This window comes from Gavia stellata, chromosome 7 (genome assembly GCF_030936135.1).
Source record: "Gavia stellata isolate bGavSte3 chromosome 7, bGavSte3.hap2, whole genome shotgun sequence".
Lineage (NCBI taxonomy): Eukaryota > Metazoa > Chordata > Aves > Gaviiformes > Gaviidae > Gavia > Gavia stellata.
This window is the reverse complement of record NC_082600.1, coordinates 17,745,992-17,763,030: the sequence shown is the minus strand read 5'-3', so window position 1 is coordinate 17,763,030 and position 17,039 is coordinate 17,745,992.

The following is a 17,039-nucleotide window of genomic DNA, read 5'->3' as shown; positions in this document are numbered from 1 at the left end:
TGTTGAAGATATGGATAGTGAACAGGAAATTCCCTCACCTAAACTGGGGACTTTTCTAAAAACACAGCCCTTAATACAGCTAGCACTGAATTGTTTGTGTGTGCTTAAGCCCCAGCTGGCAAAATTTAGTGTAAATACATCTGCTTTGAGCAAAGAGGTTGAAAGAGGTTTCTTTATGCAAGGTTCCTCTCTTTGTTATATCCAGTATCCACTGGTGGCACGAGTAGGAAATTCTACGGCATAAACAAGACCCCAGAGACTCTCCTTAGCCTGTGCTAAACCACAGATACCAGGTGTGTATATACCTTCAAAGAGATGGAAGAATCTCTTAATTTGTTGTCCCGCTGAAGCTAAAGCACTTCCTCATAACCATAATTAAAAAGGGAGGCAACAGGGACTGGAAAACAAATTTCTATTAAGTTGTACTTTTCTGGAACTGGCAGTACTTTCTCCTGAAAATATAATAGGGGAGAGTGTACAGCCTATGTAACCTCTAAGGTGTGATCTGTCCAACTTAGGACACCTGTTTCCCTGCAATAATAAAAATACAGCAGCTTATAAATGGTTCAGATCTTGAAGAATATCTCAAAAAATATTGCTCAGTAGGTAGAGCACTGTTAGAGATGACCTACAGAGATAGAAAGCACTCCAAGGCATCTCTCTTTAGTTATGGGGCTTTTCACAATCCCTTTAGTCCCAGGATTTCCTACCAGTAAATCCATTACATTACAAAACAAACAGGTTGAAGAATTCACCAACTAGCAATGATTGGGATAGTTTGGAGTGGGCTGGCATCCCCAGAAAGCACACAGCTTTACAGTTTCTGGTCCCAAAACTATCTGAAGCATTTCTCCACCTGGGGGCATCACCCTGACAGCATTATTTGGGCTAGAGTCTCACCAGCATGCAGTGTTTGAGCCCAATACAATAGATGTGCCTATATTAAGCTCCCTTTAAAAAATTATAGGGAAACAAAACCCAAACAATTGATAACAAAACCCAAACAATTGATAAACAAACACCACCCCTCCAAAGGCTGAAGTGTTCTCTTCCTTCAATGTCTCGTTTTTATTTCCAAAGATCTTTCTCAATCCTCTCTGTCATCACTCAGTGGAACAGTCAGCAGTCCACACATCTTGTGTCCCAAGCATCCTAGTCAATGATTCCCTTAACTTTCAACCTCCTTCTTCTCCAGAGCCCCCAGATTCAAAGTCAAACTTTGCCTACATTCATTCTTCAAGGATCTCTGCTAGTCACAAGCGACTAAACACACTTTACTCTTTAACATTTCCTAGATACACTTAGTGATACCTTGCCTATCACTGGAAATACATGGCTGTATGTAAAGACATGCAACTCTCTCGTAACACCACTACACGCTTTTCTTGAATTATATCACTATTCTCAGACTCAGCAGTGTTTTGTCAGAAATGAGACTACCCTTCAGGAAAAGGGCAGAAGTGGCTGTGTCTTGGCAGCTTTTCTCCCTCCTGCCCAGCTCCCCACCTCTCTTTCCCTGGAGAGGAGGTAGGGAAGGATCCCATCCAACTTCTCCTGACATCTCTTCTTCTGCAGAGGATTTAACAGAGCCATACAGTATCCCTGAGTCCTCTCTCCCCCTTTTGGCTGTTCTTGCTTTCCTAGCCAGAAGTAAGGATGCCAGGAATGGAGGCAGGAAGAGTAAGGAAGAAATGTTAGATAGGACAGGCCTCCTCTGTACAGTTAGCACTTCTCATGGGGGCGGGGGGTAAACATGACAGATTAACCTAAACAGCAGCATAATACTTTAGCAAACTACTTCTGCTAGACATGCAGTGAGACCTCAGAGATTACAAAGTGAGGAGGGCAAGTAAGAAGCTGTGTCTCGGAAAGGAAGAAGTACTGTTCTTCATGTGTGACTGAAACACGGGAAGGAGACTTTTCACTGTGGGATCAAAGTGGAAATAAAACTAAGAAAAGAGCTGTGAGAAAGTAGGGCTGAAAAGCAAACTTCTCCATTTGGGGAGCTAGCCCTAGAGATTGCTATGCTGTGCACAGATCAGTTGGTGGTCCCAGAACTGAAAGCAAGACAACTGAGGCAGTGACATGATGCTGAAACTGTGCAGGCCTCTAGACGTCAGGCTAATTATGCTGTGTGGCTGTGCTACTGTTCAAACATGACAACTGAGCTCTGCACAGCATGTTGCTTGCCATATACGCACCAGCTTATTCAGAACAAACTTAGGTGTCTAGCATGACATCACATTGCACAAATTGAACACAAACACTAAATCCCTCATCCGAAAAATCTTTCTGAATGAAGTTCAACACATAGAAAAGCTCAGAGAGAGACTTCTGAATGAATTGAGAATTAGCCCTAGGTAGCAGTTCCAACATTACCCTAAGGGAAGTTGTGTGGTCCAGAATTAATCTTGTAGACAGGACCTCGCATGCTCTGTCTCAGACATGCATGAGAACCCAGAGTACTACCAAAACGGGAACGTCAATCAGAAAGACAACTCCTGTATCAGAGTGCAACACTGCATGACTCCACTGCTCTGATACCTGATCTAGCTCATCCAGGGCTCCCTTCCATATCTCTGCAAACAGCTGCTTTGCACAGAGCAGACATACTCTGGAAAGTATGCAAATCTGGCAAGACTAGCTCACGATGCCTCCTGTGACAACCAGCTCAAGGCAATACAGATGTTACAATGTGAAAAAAGAAGCAAAAATGCAATTGATTATACAACTTTGGAAGAATTTACAAGCCACAGCAGTTGTATAGCATAGTAAGGTCCTTGTCCTCTCTGACTACTAATTCAAAGGAATTTTTCATAGAAGCACTAGACAACATTGCACCAGGAGATGAATTACTGATAATTAGAAAACAGAGAGGACATTGCTTATTGCAAATTGGATCCTGGTGCACAGACCCATGTGGTGATTAAAACTCTGAAATTGCAACTAAAGAAAAACTTTGGGTAGTGGAAATCACACAAGTGAAATTCAAAGTTTGCAGCAACAAGCTGAGGAAATTTGTGAATTAGAGGTATGGATAAATAAATGGAAGGAAAAAGTGTACTCCTTCCTGAAAGCAGGGTCTGTAAAAAATATATTATACATTTGCTGACCAGTTTCAGGGCAATGAACTCACTGGAAAGGGAAATGAGACAAAACAACTGAGAAAAAACTTGAGCATGTGTCCTTGAGCAAAGCACTCCCTGGAATGCAGATTAGATCTGAGACGTGACCAATGGGCATACGTTGGACTTAAATGAACATACTTAACAGGGCACACTTCACACTTTTCAACAAGAAACAACTTCTTCCCGTCTGAAAAGTTGCAGGTGAAGATTTATTCACACCGGTTGGAAAAATAATATAGTTTTTTTTCAAATTATCATTTTCACTCTTGTGAAATAGCCTTAGGATGAAATATTACAGCTACATACGTGGTTGTTCTACTGGTCCATTGCACGAACCCGTTATTCAGGAGATACGCTGTTTCCAGCTACGCTATTGCAACTATTTGCAGTTGTATTCAGAAGGCTAAACTCCATTACCTCAACTCTGACAGGCTGAAAAGTTAAATTCTGATCTGGACTTTGCACATTTTAGCACCAAGCAAACAAATGAGCAAAATGGGATTTGTCGTGTGCAGATATTTAATTTAGCAGAAAACAAACAATCTGAATGCCTTTAATGTCTGTAAGTTACAGCCAAGGGAACTGTAGGCCTGCACAACTCTAAAGAAACGAAATTGTTTATTTGGGATGTTGGGTGCGTCCATCACTTCCTGATCACAACAAAAATCACACTTATAAAAGAAATTAATGATCATAATGAGCAATGGTCTATGGAGATCATCATCCAAGGACAGACATATAAGCTAAGGATTAAACAACACCTCTAAATTCTGAGACAGACAAAGGACGTAGGATTTGCTGCTCTTCCTGAAATGGCTTCTGTTAGGCAATGCTGACAATAGCCCAAAGGAAATGAGCTCCAGGACAACAAACAATGGGAACCAATAGTAATGATATTGGAAAAGAAGGCAAAGGACCTCAGCCTCAGAGATGTGACTCGGTTAGTCAGGGTAACTAGTAAACTGGTTCTGGGTGACTGGAACTGTTTGCAACACCATTGCATGGCTAGTATGTCTGAGGTGGGGAGATAAGGTCTAGTGATGAAAATCGTACCTATAATGGTATAACTCAGTGAACACAGAAAATGTGGGGTATATCACTGAAGAAGCAGTGTAAGTTACAACTGTGGCACGAAATGAAAAGGGAAATGCCTTCATCATAATTGCCATGTAACACACACTAAATGATGTATGCCCCAAATGATTCACCTCAGTTGTTCCACAAATGCTTTTTTTTGGCAGCAATCTATGAAAATCTTCAAAAGCTAAATATGCCTTTAAACCTATTTGGAAGCAGAGAGATTTTAACTGCATCGACACTGAGCATGGGAAAGCTGGTTGACTTAGGATGTTCTGTAAAGGTGTGATGGCAGATCAGCCACACAGCACAGCTACTGTGCTTCCCACTTCACTGCTGGAAGGAGGATTCGGTATCCTTACTCTGGGCATACCCATTGCTCCACAAACAGCATGCCCCTTTTGGATCCTGCACGCATAGGCACCACCTCGTCATGCTGGACCCCTTCTCTGTCACCTCCTGTATCTGCCAAACATGTGCCTGAGCAGCCCAGCAAGTGATCAGTCTGATGGAGTGGCATTTGGGACAAACCCTCTCTCCACACAAAAGACTAACTCATGGGGATACCAGAAATGTGAATTTGCTAGGAAAAATTCCGAAGCATCACAAGGGGAGAGACATACCTTCTAGAGAAAGGAAACAAAAAGAGGATCAAGTAACTTTGTTTTCCTCAGGCCATAAGAAGACCGAAACCTCCCACAGACATGTGTCCCTTCTACCTCTTCAATCAATGTACAAGCCAGTCATTGAAGAATGTATATATTATAGATCTATGTATGTATGTACTTTAAAAGTTGCTTAATAATGGGCTGTGGCGTGAAAGGAAAGAAAAAAGCAACAGTTGCTCAAGACCTGTTGAGTGAAGAGACACTCTGCAAGAACTGCTAAAGCAGGAGGAGCTTTGGCAACTGGAGGACAGAAAAAAATATAAGGGAACTCACATTTTGGACTCGTCTGGTGGCAGCTGCTGCTTCCTGGAGAGGGCCTCATCCAAGCAAGCTAACGACAACAGGAGCCCTCCTCCCTGATTTCAGCAGGGTCTGGATCAGGTCCCTGCTGCAGCACCCGCTGTGCTCCACTGGGCTTCCCAGCCCTCTGCAGGGCCAACTGCAGACTCGCCAACGGTTCACGTGATGGCAAAATGACAATGAGACTTCACATTTTGCCTCAGCTGTTCACAGCCTGGTACCATCTCAAGACATTATCTCTGAACTCCTGCAAGATTGCAGCAGCCTACTTTTGTTGCTGAAGGACAAAAGATGGGGCCTAAGTCAGCAGAGAAAACGCCAACAGTTGCTGCTTTTTCAAGGCTTTTCAAGGGAATCAAGTTTCAGTCTCTCGGCATTTCCTTCATATATCACAAGCTTTGTTTACAGTTTTGCCCATTGCAATAGTTTCCTGAACCTGTGGGAATTAGAACAGGTTACTGCCAGATAAGCGAGGCTGGGAGTTTGTAGGCACCAGATACTCTCTGATAAGTCCCTGTATGTATGCTCAGATCCTGCAGTAAAAATGCACTAATCTACTTTTCTTTCATGTAGGAGCAGGTTACCTTTCATTTACTGCAGGGTAACAGTCGTCACTCAAGCAAATATACATAGGACAGTGTCCAACAAGGCAGCTCTCATACTCCAGTGCAAACAATACAACACAGGAAAAAAGCAGACAGCAGCTCCTGCTTTTGTTGTGAGATCAGTTCCAGCATTACTGGCTTAGTTTTTACCAGCTCCTTGAGAAAATGGACTGTATATTACACATAAAAAGATATGGCAGTGCTATTTTTCACATCAAGTCATGATTAACTTATATTTCTAAATAACTCCAAGCATTAAAAGACACATTTTGTTCTTCACTCCTACCAGCTTTAAGGTACTTATCCAATGGGTTTGGAAGCTTAATGGGATTCCCTTCATAGCTCTTCTAAAAATACCATTCCAATTTTTGCACTCTTCTAAAAAAAACTGTGCTTGCCAAAGTACACATTCTCCAGATAGAGCAACCATCGTCAGCAGTCTCTGCAGTTTGGCTCAACATGATAAACGCTGATGGGAAGCCATAAGGTAATATTTTCAGAAATGCCATAATGTTTTCAGAGCCTATGTCCCATTTTCAAAAGTGAAAGAAGTTCTAAGGAGTCAGATTTTCAAAGGAATTTAGCATACAAAGAAATTTGAGTTTTCATCAGCATATATGCAGGCTTGTAACCAATTTGAGCACTTAGGAAGCAAAGGGCAGTTGTTTTTATGTGCATTAACATTTTCAAAAATCCATTCCTTGAAAGCTACAGTTCCAATGCTTTAAAGAATTGGCTTCTCAAATATTAAAATATTTTTATTGAGAATTTGCAGTATCTTTCAGAAGTAAAGGAGAACAAAGAAATAAAAAGAGAAAAGAAATCTGAAAGTGCAAATACAGTGCTAGTAATTAAATACCCACAGAGGATAGGGTGTAATAATTAAGCCATAGATACAGATATTTCAGCACTAACAACTATAGGTATGGATTCAATTGGATTTCTTTTACTATATTATATAATTTCAGCTCTCCTGCTGGATGAACCAAACAACAGTGGGCAAGCGGGATAAACACATTTTAAGTGAAAACGAAGTGGAACCACTGAAAAGGTGAGTGGCAGCAAGTTAGAGTGAATAACAGAAAAATAAGGAAAAAGTTAGAAGGGGAGACAAAGAGACAGGGGAATTCTGAAAATGGGGTTAAATATATTAGCCACACTTCACACAGTCACTTTCATATCTACACAAAATAACATCAAACCATTGATAGTCCTGTTACTTTCATTTAAAAAATCCAATGCAGAACTTTGTAAAAGGAGATAAAAATAAAAGATCACACTCTGTTTTAGAGGCAGAAATCCCTCCAAATCTCTCATTAACGCATGAAGTATAATATTAAACTGCATTCTTTGTTTTCCTGCAGTAACTGAATAAATCAATGTCTCTAACTTATGTGTAGAAAAACATTTCAGTAAAAAGTCAACATGAAATATTGTTTGGTTAAAAATCTCTTCCCAAAATACTCTTGGTGGACATTTCACCCCACAAAGGAGTTTCACAATAACAAATACGCTACACTACACACAAATACAAATAAACTTTGCCTCTTACTAAGATGATACTGAGTACCGGGTTGCAAGTCATACCCTTCAAAGCTCTCTGTTTGTGTACAACCTTTTGCTATGGTAAATGTATACCTCACAAACAAGTTGCTAAGAGATAACACAGATTGTGAAATTACGGTACATTAGCAGCAACGGCTTGGATGCCCATGTAATCTTACCCCCATTGAGTGTAATGTAGTTTGCACCTCAACGGATGGGTGGCAAAGGCCTTACATGTACCATAAAGAGAAGCCATTGGGTGGAGTAGGTAACATGCTGTAAATACACACCCCAACTTGCCTCATGGTAATTTGTCTGTGTAGGTATCCCTCGGGTTGCCTGGAGATGGATATTCTTTCCCTCATCAAAGAAAACAAGGAAACCATATGTGATGAAAGACAAAATGAAATGGTTATAGAAAGCGCAAAATACTTCACTGTTGCAAATAACTGAAAAGTTAGAAACCATATGTGAAAATTTAGCTCTAAGCAGCGAGTTATTTGATACAATATATTATCTTTTGTTCTGTTAAAATTGAAAACCACTTTAAATTCTTCTAATAGAAGTCCACAGTCTGATTTTCCAAAGTAAATGTTTGATTTTGAAATCTTTGTGAACTTGGAAGTCCCTAGCATGAAAAAGAGCTGAGATGTGCAAGGACGATGGTACTAACACACCCCCCCACCCCCCCCCCAAAATGAAACAAAGTTACGCCCTGAATGACCTAGCACTACCCTCTGTAGTAAACTCAGGTTTTGATTCTAAAAATCTCTTAACTAGGCAAACTATATAATTTTTCATTTTTCTTATGGTTTGTGTATATATTTTATCACATAAATATGCCAAAGACAAAACACTGAGAGGGTATTTTTTATTTGCTTGGGATTTGGGGTTTTGTTTTTTGTTTTTTACTAAACTTCACGAATCTAAAAAGGGCTCTATTTTTCAAACATAGTTGCATTTTTAAGTGAAGCATTACAATATCAACAGTCATGCACAAAAATGAGTATGTTTATCAGTATATATGTTCATTTATCTGTGTACTAAAATAACTTTGCAGTTGAACTTACCTGCAGACATGTTTTTTTCAGTTGATATTTAGTTTCAAAAGCATCACTCTCTTTCCCATTAAAGATCAAAATCCTGTGGCCAGCCTTTTGACAGTGTGTAGTTTCTCTTTAGATAGTTTTTACCCTTGAGACAGCAACTACCTCAGCTAAGTAAGTGTTGCAGGAATCATCTTAAATTTTAAAAGATATTCCTATGTGGAAAAAAGAGTAGAATCACCAAGCAGAAAACCAAATGTTTTTGGGATGATGCATTACTATGTTTTATCCATACTTCTTACTCAGTACATATCTCAGATCAAAGACATACCCTCTATAGTATTACACCAATTAGTAGCTAACAGGAGAAAAAAAGTAAGAGGGAGCAGAGAGGGATTAGCAGAAAAGTAAAAGAGTGTTTATTTGAACGCCTGAATCTTCCAGCCCACACACTCTTAAACTGCCTGACTAACTACATCACTGCCCTCACTTGCTAACTTGACTTTTTTTCCATGCGGATTAGTTTTGTATGTTCCAAGAACTCTCTCTTTTTGAGCTGGAATTTTGTGGCTTAAAAAGCAAACAAATGTCTGGTCATTCAGGAAACTTCATGACTCAACAACACTCAACACAATAACCACATTGAACTACATGGGGATCCGTAGTATGGAAGGCCAAAGAGCACAAAACCTGCCATGACCTCAACAAAGCTCATCTGCTTTGTGTCAATACAAGGGCATAAAAAAACAAGCACAGAGCCAAGTTCAAGCTCTACAGTTAGACGGGCAATACCTACATATAGATGAAGGGCTCAACTACAACTCCCTCCTGATGCAGGAGTGACAGACACACCCACATCGATGACTGGAGAGAGATTTACTTAAGTGAGGCATGCAGGGCCAGTACAGCAGGATAGGTGCAACAGCACAGTGCATCCCGCCAGACAAAACTCCATAGCTATTTGAAGAAGTTCCTATTAAACTCTTGCTTCATCCTCAGTACCACCCTGAAGGAAGGAATGTGTTTATGGCACAAGTTAACAGGCCTGCCCACACCCTTGTCATGGGAGAAGGCACAGCCCAAGGAGCATGAAAAGAGGTCAAGCCGCAAGAAAAAGCCCGCCACAGAAACAAATGGCAAAAGTACATGCCAATATCAACTTCAAAGTAGATAAAACAATGTAAGGCACAAACAACATCAGGCCTGAAGATATCATCTGATACAGCAAATGCCCATATCTTGCCTGTTGGCATTATGGTAACAGCAGAAGCATGCTACATGCTTCCTAAGACGCAGAGGAACACAGGACTGCATGGTTCTCACAAGCGATAACTCCAGACCAATAGGACTCTGGTAGAGACCGATATATACCTGGAGAGACGGGAATGCTACTCCGAAAGCACAGAAAGCAAGACTGTTCCAGTCAGTCTGTAACAAGCAAACAGCTGGGGAAGCAGTGCTCCCTCTTCCTGTACACTCCAATCTCCACCTGCTTTTATAGCATGGTCTTTCCTGATCTCCATCATATACTTCCTCATCACTTCCCTTTTATCATGCGTAACTTCTCACTCTCCCTCAGATTATTCCCTCACACGAGCTTGCTTCTACTACTCCCATTGTAAAAACATCCCACCCTGAGCCAACTTGTTTCATCAGTATCACTCCATCTTCTTTTCATTTTGAAGCTCTTTGAACACAACCTTTATAGTTTCTACCTGGGGCTTCTCTCCTTGTGTGGTTCCTTCCATTTGCAACTGAAGCTGTTTTTACCGGAATATTTAATAATACTTCTGTAGCCAAGAGGTACGTTGGTAACCTGTGATTTATGGGAAAGGAGGGGGGGAATCTGTGTACAACTTATACATTCTAGTTGCTGTTATACAGTCGTTATGAAACCCTTGAATCATGGAAGGCCTCATTATATGGGGAATCCACCATTTGTTTACAAAGACTGCATCACATCCCTCCCAGACAAAGCACAATAATGGGTTGTTACAACTTTAATGATAACCTATTCAAAGAGCTCTGGCACAATTAGTTGGATGAAGTCTAAAGAAACCAGCTGAATAACTACCCTGTGTGAAATGCAGAGCAGAACAAAGGAAACCAGGCCTTCAAGGAAGGAAATCAGAATCAGAGGCTGGATAGAGTGACATTACTAACGAACAGGAAACTTGGGCAGCAGTGATGGGTTCTGCGTAGCTGTAGGAACTTAGCCCTAAATTAATACAAACTAAGCAAAATTTGAGGGACAGGGCATCCAAAGGCTTGAGGGCAAAAGATAGTCTTCTTCTCTTTAGATTTCGATTTCCTCTGCTTCTTTTCTGACCTCTGTTATTATTCCTTCAGTATGTCCCTCAAAGATGACATCCTGCAATAAAGTCTAGCTGAACATCTGCTTTTGGGCTTCTCACCAAACTGATAGCTGAAGTCACAAACTCTTGGTCTTTGGCTAAACAAATCCTTGAGGAATCTAGTCAATACATCACCCTTCAGGTCTGGGTCTTCAGGCAAACTTGTGCAATGCAGGTCATCCCCACAGTTCATTAGCCTGTCCCAAATGTACATGCCTTTAAAAGTCTACTGTGACTTAAGGATGCCATTTTCCAAACTCTAAGGGGTTGTACAAGCATTTGTGTTTACAGTCGAACTTCAAAGGCACAAGATAAACAAGATAAGTGTTTTACTGAGCTCTTGCACATCATTCTTTTGCTTAACAGGCAAAACCCAGCGGCTACAAATCCTAAGAAAAGCTTCCTAAATATAATGCCTCTTCTGTTAATTTGCGCTTTCTTTGGGAAACAGAGAGTCTGTCTGTGCTCAGCAAAGCTGTTTCATCCTTCTACAATGAGCATCTGAGCAGTTCCTCCCCTAGTCAGAACTTGTGAAAAAAACAAAGCAAGCAAACAGCTCCATTTTTTTCTTAAATCCTTTTTCTTTGTATTATCCTTGCATTTGCTTTCTCCTAACAATATGCGACTGACATTTTGTAAGGTCAAAGGCAACTCACTATTCTGACTCTAACTGTGATTAGCACTGGTTCCTTAAGGATACAATATAAGAATGAGGTCAACTAAAGGCCGACACTTCCCTCTCACCTTGTGGCAATCGGTATTTTAGGGATTTCCTGAGCCAGAGATTGCCTCCAGAGTTGATTAGCCCTTGACAGAAGAAAAGTATATGATTCTTTTTTCAAACAGTTTCTGAACCCATTTATACTTTTTGTCACAGGGAGTTTCACTATTTAATTCTGTGTTGCATGAGGAACTATTTTCTTGTTGTAAACCTGGCACCTAGTAATTTACTTGGGCTCCCCTCAGTTCTTGCAGTAGAGAAAATACAAAGGGAAAGAGATTCAGAGAAGTATGGGTTGAGTGGAGGGAATGGGATGGCTTTAAAATTACACTCCTGCCTGCCCTCCCACCTACTCAAATCTTCCCCTTCCTCCTGTAAGAGGTTCTACATGAAAGACCTGAACCGTGAAAGACATTGTCCATACCTCTTTACTCATAACAGCTTAACGAAATTGAATGTCTTTATTGGGAGATTCTGTCACATAATTTTTAGAAGTTCAAGTAGAGTATGTCAGTATGATCTATTAATCTGTGAAACATGATTCACTTATAAATAAACTATGCTTGTTCTTCCACCATACGTCGAAAGTATACCTATGTCCACTAATTTTATCCTTTATTATAGTTCCTAATAACTTGCTTGGTATAAAATTTGTACTTGGTGGTGCACACTTCCTAGATCTTCCCCTACTCAAAACCCTTTCAAGAAGAGTAGGATCACATTTGGGCGAAGGCATGGTGATGTTTCCATTTATTTTCCCCATTTGTTCTAAAACATCTTCCAGATGACTCAGTGTTCTAAAATCTTTTCCTACAGCGGGTTTAAGTAAATTTGTTTTCAGGAAGATTGCTCTCTTGATAAACCATTTCTCCTTCAGAGGCTCTGTTTCACTGTACAGGACATGTGTTAATATTAACTCTGTCTAACCATCCCCTGTTACTGTGTTTGTGCCACACTCTTAGGAACTTCAGCCCCATAGGAATCCAGGGAAATCACAGGAAGATCATTATCACCACTAAGCTAAAAATAAAGCTTGTAATCTTAGATATAAATATAGAGAGTTCATGATTTAAAGAAAATACCGTATCTTGAAGAACAATTTCTGATGGGGATTTTATAGAACACTGGCTTTGGTTTTCCTTCTCCTCTGTGCCTTATCCTCGGATATTTCATCCACAAAGGCAGTTACGCTATTACTGAATCTCATGTCTGCCCCTTTCAGCAAAGCTGAAATCTTAGCCTGTCTCTCTGTCACCTCTTCATTGCCTAGACTGCACATCGAGCTCAGTGCAGCAAAATAAAAGCTCTTAAATATTCCTCAAAGGGAATTTTCACTATTGCCTAGCATGCATATATCAGAGCAGGGGCAGCTATAGTCTGAAACGTCTGCACAGCCATGTGACGCTGCTGGGAGACATGGAAGCACACACCACGCCAGCTAAAACTAACGTGGAGATTAAAAATGCCCTAGTATTTCCTCCCGGGAAATATGTGCCTGGACACCATTACAACCTTGTTTGCTTGAAAGACTCATAACCTGCTTCTTTTCCTCAGGTCTCCTTAAGGTTTTCACAAGCAGTCTAGTTTAAGTCCTGCAGATGTTTTTTTTTTAATGTAACATGTCTATATATTGACATTCTTCTCCATGTGCACAGCAAAAATTTTACCCAGGTATACCACCAAGTCCTTTCCTGTTCCTGACAAATGTACTCCTGCAAGGATTTTTCAAAAATGTCACACTGTCCTTCCCCATGCACCTCTTCACTCTCTCTTCCTTTTAATTACATCAAATATGAACTCTTTATCTTCTTTTCAGAGCCTGTTTTAGTCTTTCTACTGCCCAAATCTCTCATTCATTGGCAAAGGACAACTCTTCTTCCTTATGATCCTCCCCACCATTCCCATATTACATTTTTAAACAAGCACTTTCATATATTCTCCCATCTTGGCACTAGTGTTTTGAGGGAGTTCTCTATAATTATTGACACAGCCATTTAGCTGTTCTTTTTTAAATCTTCCTTATACTTTCCTTTGTTATGGTGCTTCTATAGTAGAGAAGAGTGATTACGCTGTTCATAAGGTTATGACGTTCATTCAGTAAGAACAGTGCAAATCACACTAGTCAGTAGGGTCTCAGTGCTGCCACTGCTGCTCATCGGCCTGCCTACGTTCATCTTTCCTCTCTTGTCTAATTAAACTGAAAGTTCCTAGGCATAGCCTTTTGTGTGCGCATTTGTGATTAGCAAAGTCAAAACCACAACAGTGATGAGATACCACTACACCGTACAACATGCAAGGCCCGAGGAGCAACTAATTTGAGCAAGTATGCTAAATACATATGGCACAAGAACCATGTCTGATTTCACTGAAGATAGAAAGGGAAATTACTGATACTAATATTGCAAGATGGCATCTGTAAACACTCGAAAGCAGCAGCAACATCCAGATGAGCAAGCATCTTTGTGATTCATTCCTACCTGCCTGTTGATAAAGAATATTACAGGCAGCTATTGTGATTATCACCTTCGTTGGTAATAATTTCATCCTCACTGAGGCTTGACAGTGAGCAAAGGACAGTCAAAGAAAACATGAACATGACAAGTTCTTACACTGCTGCAGCGGACCACCAAAAGGATGCTGATGCCTGTGCTCTTTGTCCTCCTCTGCAGTTTGCTAAATACTTTGTTTTTTCCTATATTGCATTTTACTGTTTTCCACACTGTGCATGTAGATGGAATGTTGTCACATCCTTGTTCAACACAGTACTATTTGCTCAGTTAGACCTTTCCTACAGCCCCATGTTTTCCATGCTATTAAAGAAAGTAAACTGAGAGAAGGAACAAAAAGTACCCATGGCAAAGCTTGTTTAATAGACAGTCTTACTACATTGAGCTTCATCTTTGTATTCCTTTCAGTTCTTGTTTTTCTAATTCACTGTGCCACCTGCCTAAAATTAGATCACAAATTCACTGGGTCAGGTATTTTGCACCTCTTTTGCCAAGTGCTTTGTGCAAATTCTATGCAAATGGTAAACATCAATCATCACCGTAATACTAATAAATGCAAATTAAATGCTGCTCCAGGAGCTATTCCCTCAGAATAGTAACAGTCAGCATTTATGTAGGACTTCCCCCCTGCCCCCCCAGACTGCAGATACATTAGTTAATTAATTGAGGCTGAATGACAATGCCATACTTATCCAAGCCCAGGCTGTTCTTAACAGTGATGGGGCTACCAACATATTGAAGGCATTCATGCTTCTAAGAAAGTACCCATTGCCATTTAACTGGATGGTATTAAAATGTTGTTTATGCACAGAATGATTGGTCTTGTGACAGCACCAGGTCTGTACAGAATTGTAAGGAACATGAGAAATGAACAGAAAGAGCCTGCATCTTCACTCAGTGGCTGGCGACAACTACATGTGATCTGTAGAAACAGTGTCTGAACAGCACTGGAATGTTCAGTTGTTTTAGCCTTTCATAAACGTAGGGACCACACGCAGGGATCTGCAGACCGACTATTGTATGTAGTACACATCGTATGGATATGGAGTTACAGTCATAAAGGAACCATACATCATTCAGGATATACACTGACCCTACCACATGCTTGTAAACTTACAGAAAACAGATGAGTTGTTCCCATTGTGTCAACCACAGACTACCAACCATCTATGCCAGGGAAGTCCTTTCTTTTTCATGTACCTTTTCTCTTGGACAGTTAGCAGGTAAACAACCAACAAGCTGATGAGTCTAATCACTTTTAAGAAACCAGGCTCTTTAGTTACAAAGCTGATTGAGTCAAATCAGCTATATACAGCTGATTGGGCTATATCAAATACAAATTAAAATAATCATCTACTTAGAGCACCACAGTCTCCAGAAGTAATATACTCCATGACAAGAACATGTATTGTCTACTGACAGTATGCTACCTCCTGAAGTGTGTCTATGCCAATCATATGTGGGACATAACATCTACAAATAAAGAATACTGCAAAAGTTTGGAGAGAACAGGAGTGATTCAGTCCCTGATTTCTCACCAATCCGAATGATACAGCCCGCATTAGGAAATAATACTGTCTTCAGTCATGCCGTCATCACTGTATAAACACTGTCCTCATGTTTGGTATATGCGTGATTACACAGGTGCCAAGGAAGGTCATGCTACTATGCTACTGCAGAAAAAGGTTTCCTCTCCAGAGATTTTTTTCATCATCACAGACAAACCAACTCAGAACTACCCATGTACTGTCAGCTATGTGCAAACCTCCCAGTTACACCAACTTTGCTCAAAAACCTTGATGTGGCACACACAGGAGTTATATGTCTACCCACTGAAGGTACTTGTGTGCACAAGTGGCTACCATGCCCTGTTTCCTAACTCATCCATCATAGGTATACACATGCAAACCTGTTGAGTCCCAGGAGATATCATTATGGCTATGAGCAGTGGGCTAAATTCTGTGCTATGCCTTAAACTGTTGGAGTTAAGGAAAAAATGACCTAAAGCCATTATAGCAGCTTCTGAGTATCACTTGCAGCTAGAGTGATCCTCTAGGATGATTAGGAGTCCTGATGCTGTTCTTATTTACCACAGCCTCAGAAAAGCTGTCAACCAAATGACTCACAGTTCACCTGCCTTTACTTTTCTCCTGATATTTGTTTTCCTCCTCTCCCAGAGAACAGCGAGCTGGAAGCTGCAAGCAAGCAATGTGTGCCATCTCCAGGCTGCTCCTAATATGAAGAAATATCCCCAGGGGTAAAATTTTTTAGGATCCCTACATATGACCTGTAGCTCTGTAATTTGATCTTTCTTCCTGGTCTTTCAAATAGAAAAACATTCAGAGATTTAAGAAAAAGTCAAAGCCTTGCTGTCACTGCCTCCCAAAAATTTAACCTATTCTGTCTAGTGCTTTACTGATTGGCTGCAGAATATGTCATGAGATGGGAAAAAAAGACAATAAACAGTTAGAGGGAATGAGTATATATTCACATATGTTGACATCTTGCATCAAATGCATCAGGCAATACCACTTGGAAAAGCTTGCAATTCTCAGCATCCCCATGGCTGATATTATCATCAAAAGCCATGAAAGAAGTCAAATCTGGTGATAAGAGCTATGCCCGTCACTAGTGAAGCATCATACAGTTATCAAAACACCAAATCACTACCATCACCAACTGATGTTTATCCTGGGCACACCAAAACTGCTTAAGCAACCAAACCTTCTGAACTAACCACCATGCACAAAATTGTTACATATTTTGCGTGCACCTACTGAAAAAAAAATAGTCTACTGAATATCCCGTCTACCAAAGGAAATGAACTGACTGAATAGAAGCACTATGCTCCAGAAGTTCATTTGTGCATGAAAACAATTGAAGATTAATCTGTTTGCAGTTTATAATGTATTTGCCTCTCTCTATGCTGGTTTGCTCTATTTATCATACTGCTTCACCGTTTCTCTAGCTGTAGGGATAGTAGAAATTCAGCATATCTTGGTGGCAATCATTTTCTGTGGACTGTTGTGTGAGAGAGCTGTGCTGGGAAACAGCAGGAAGATGGATGATCTGTAAGGCAGTTTCAATG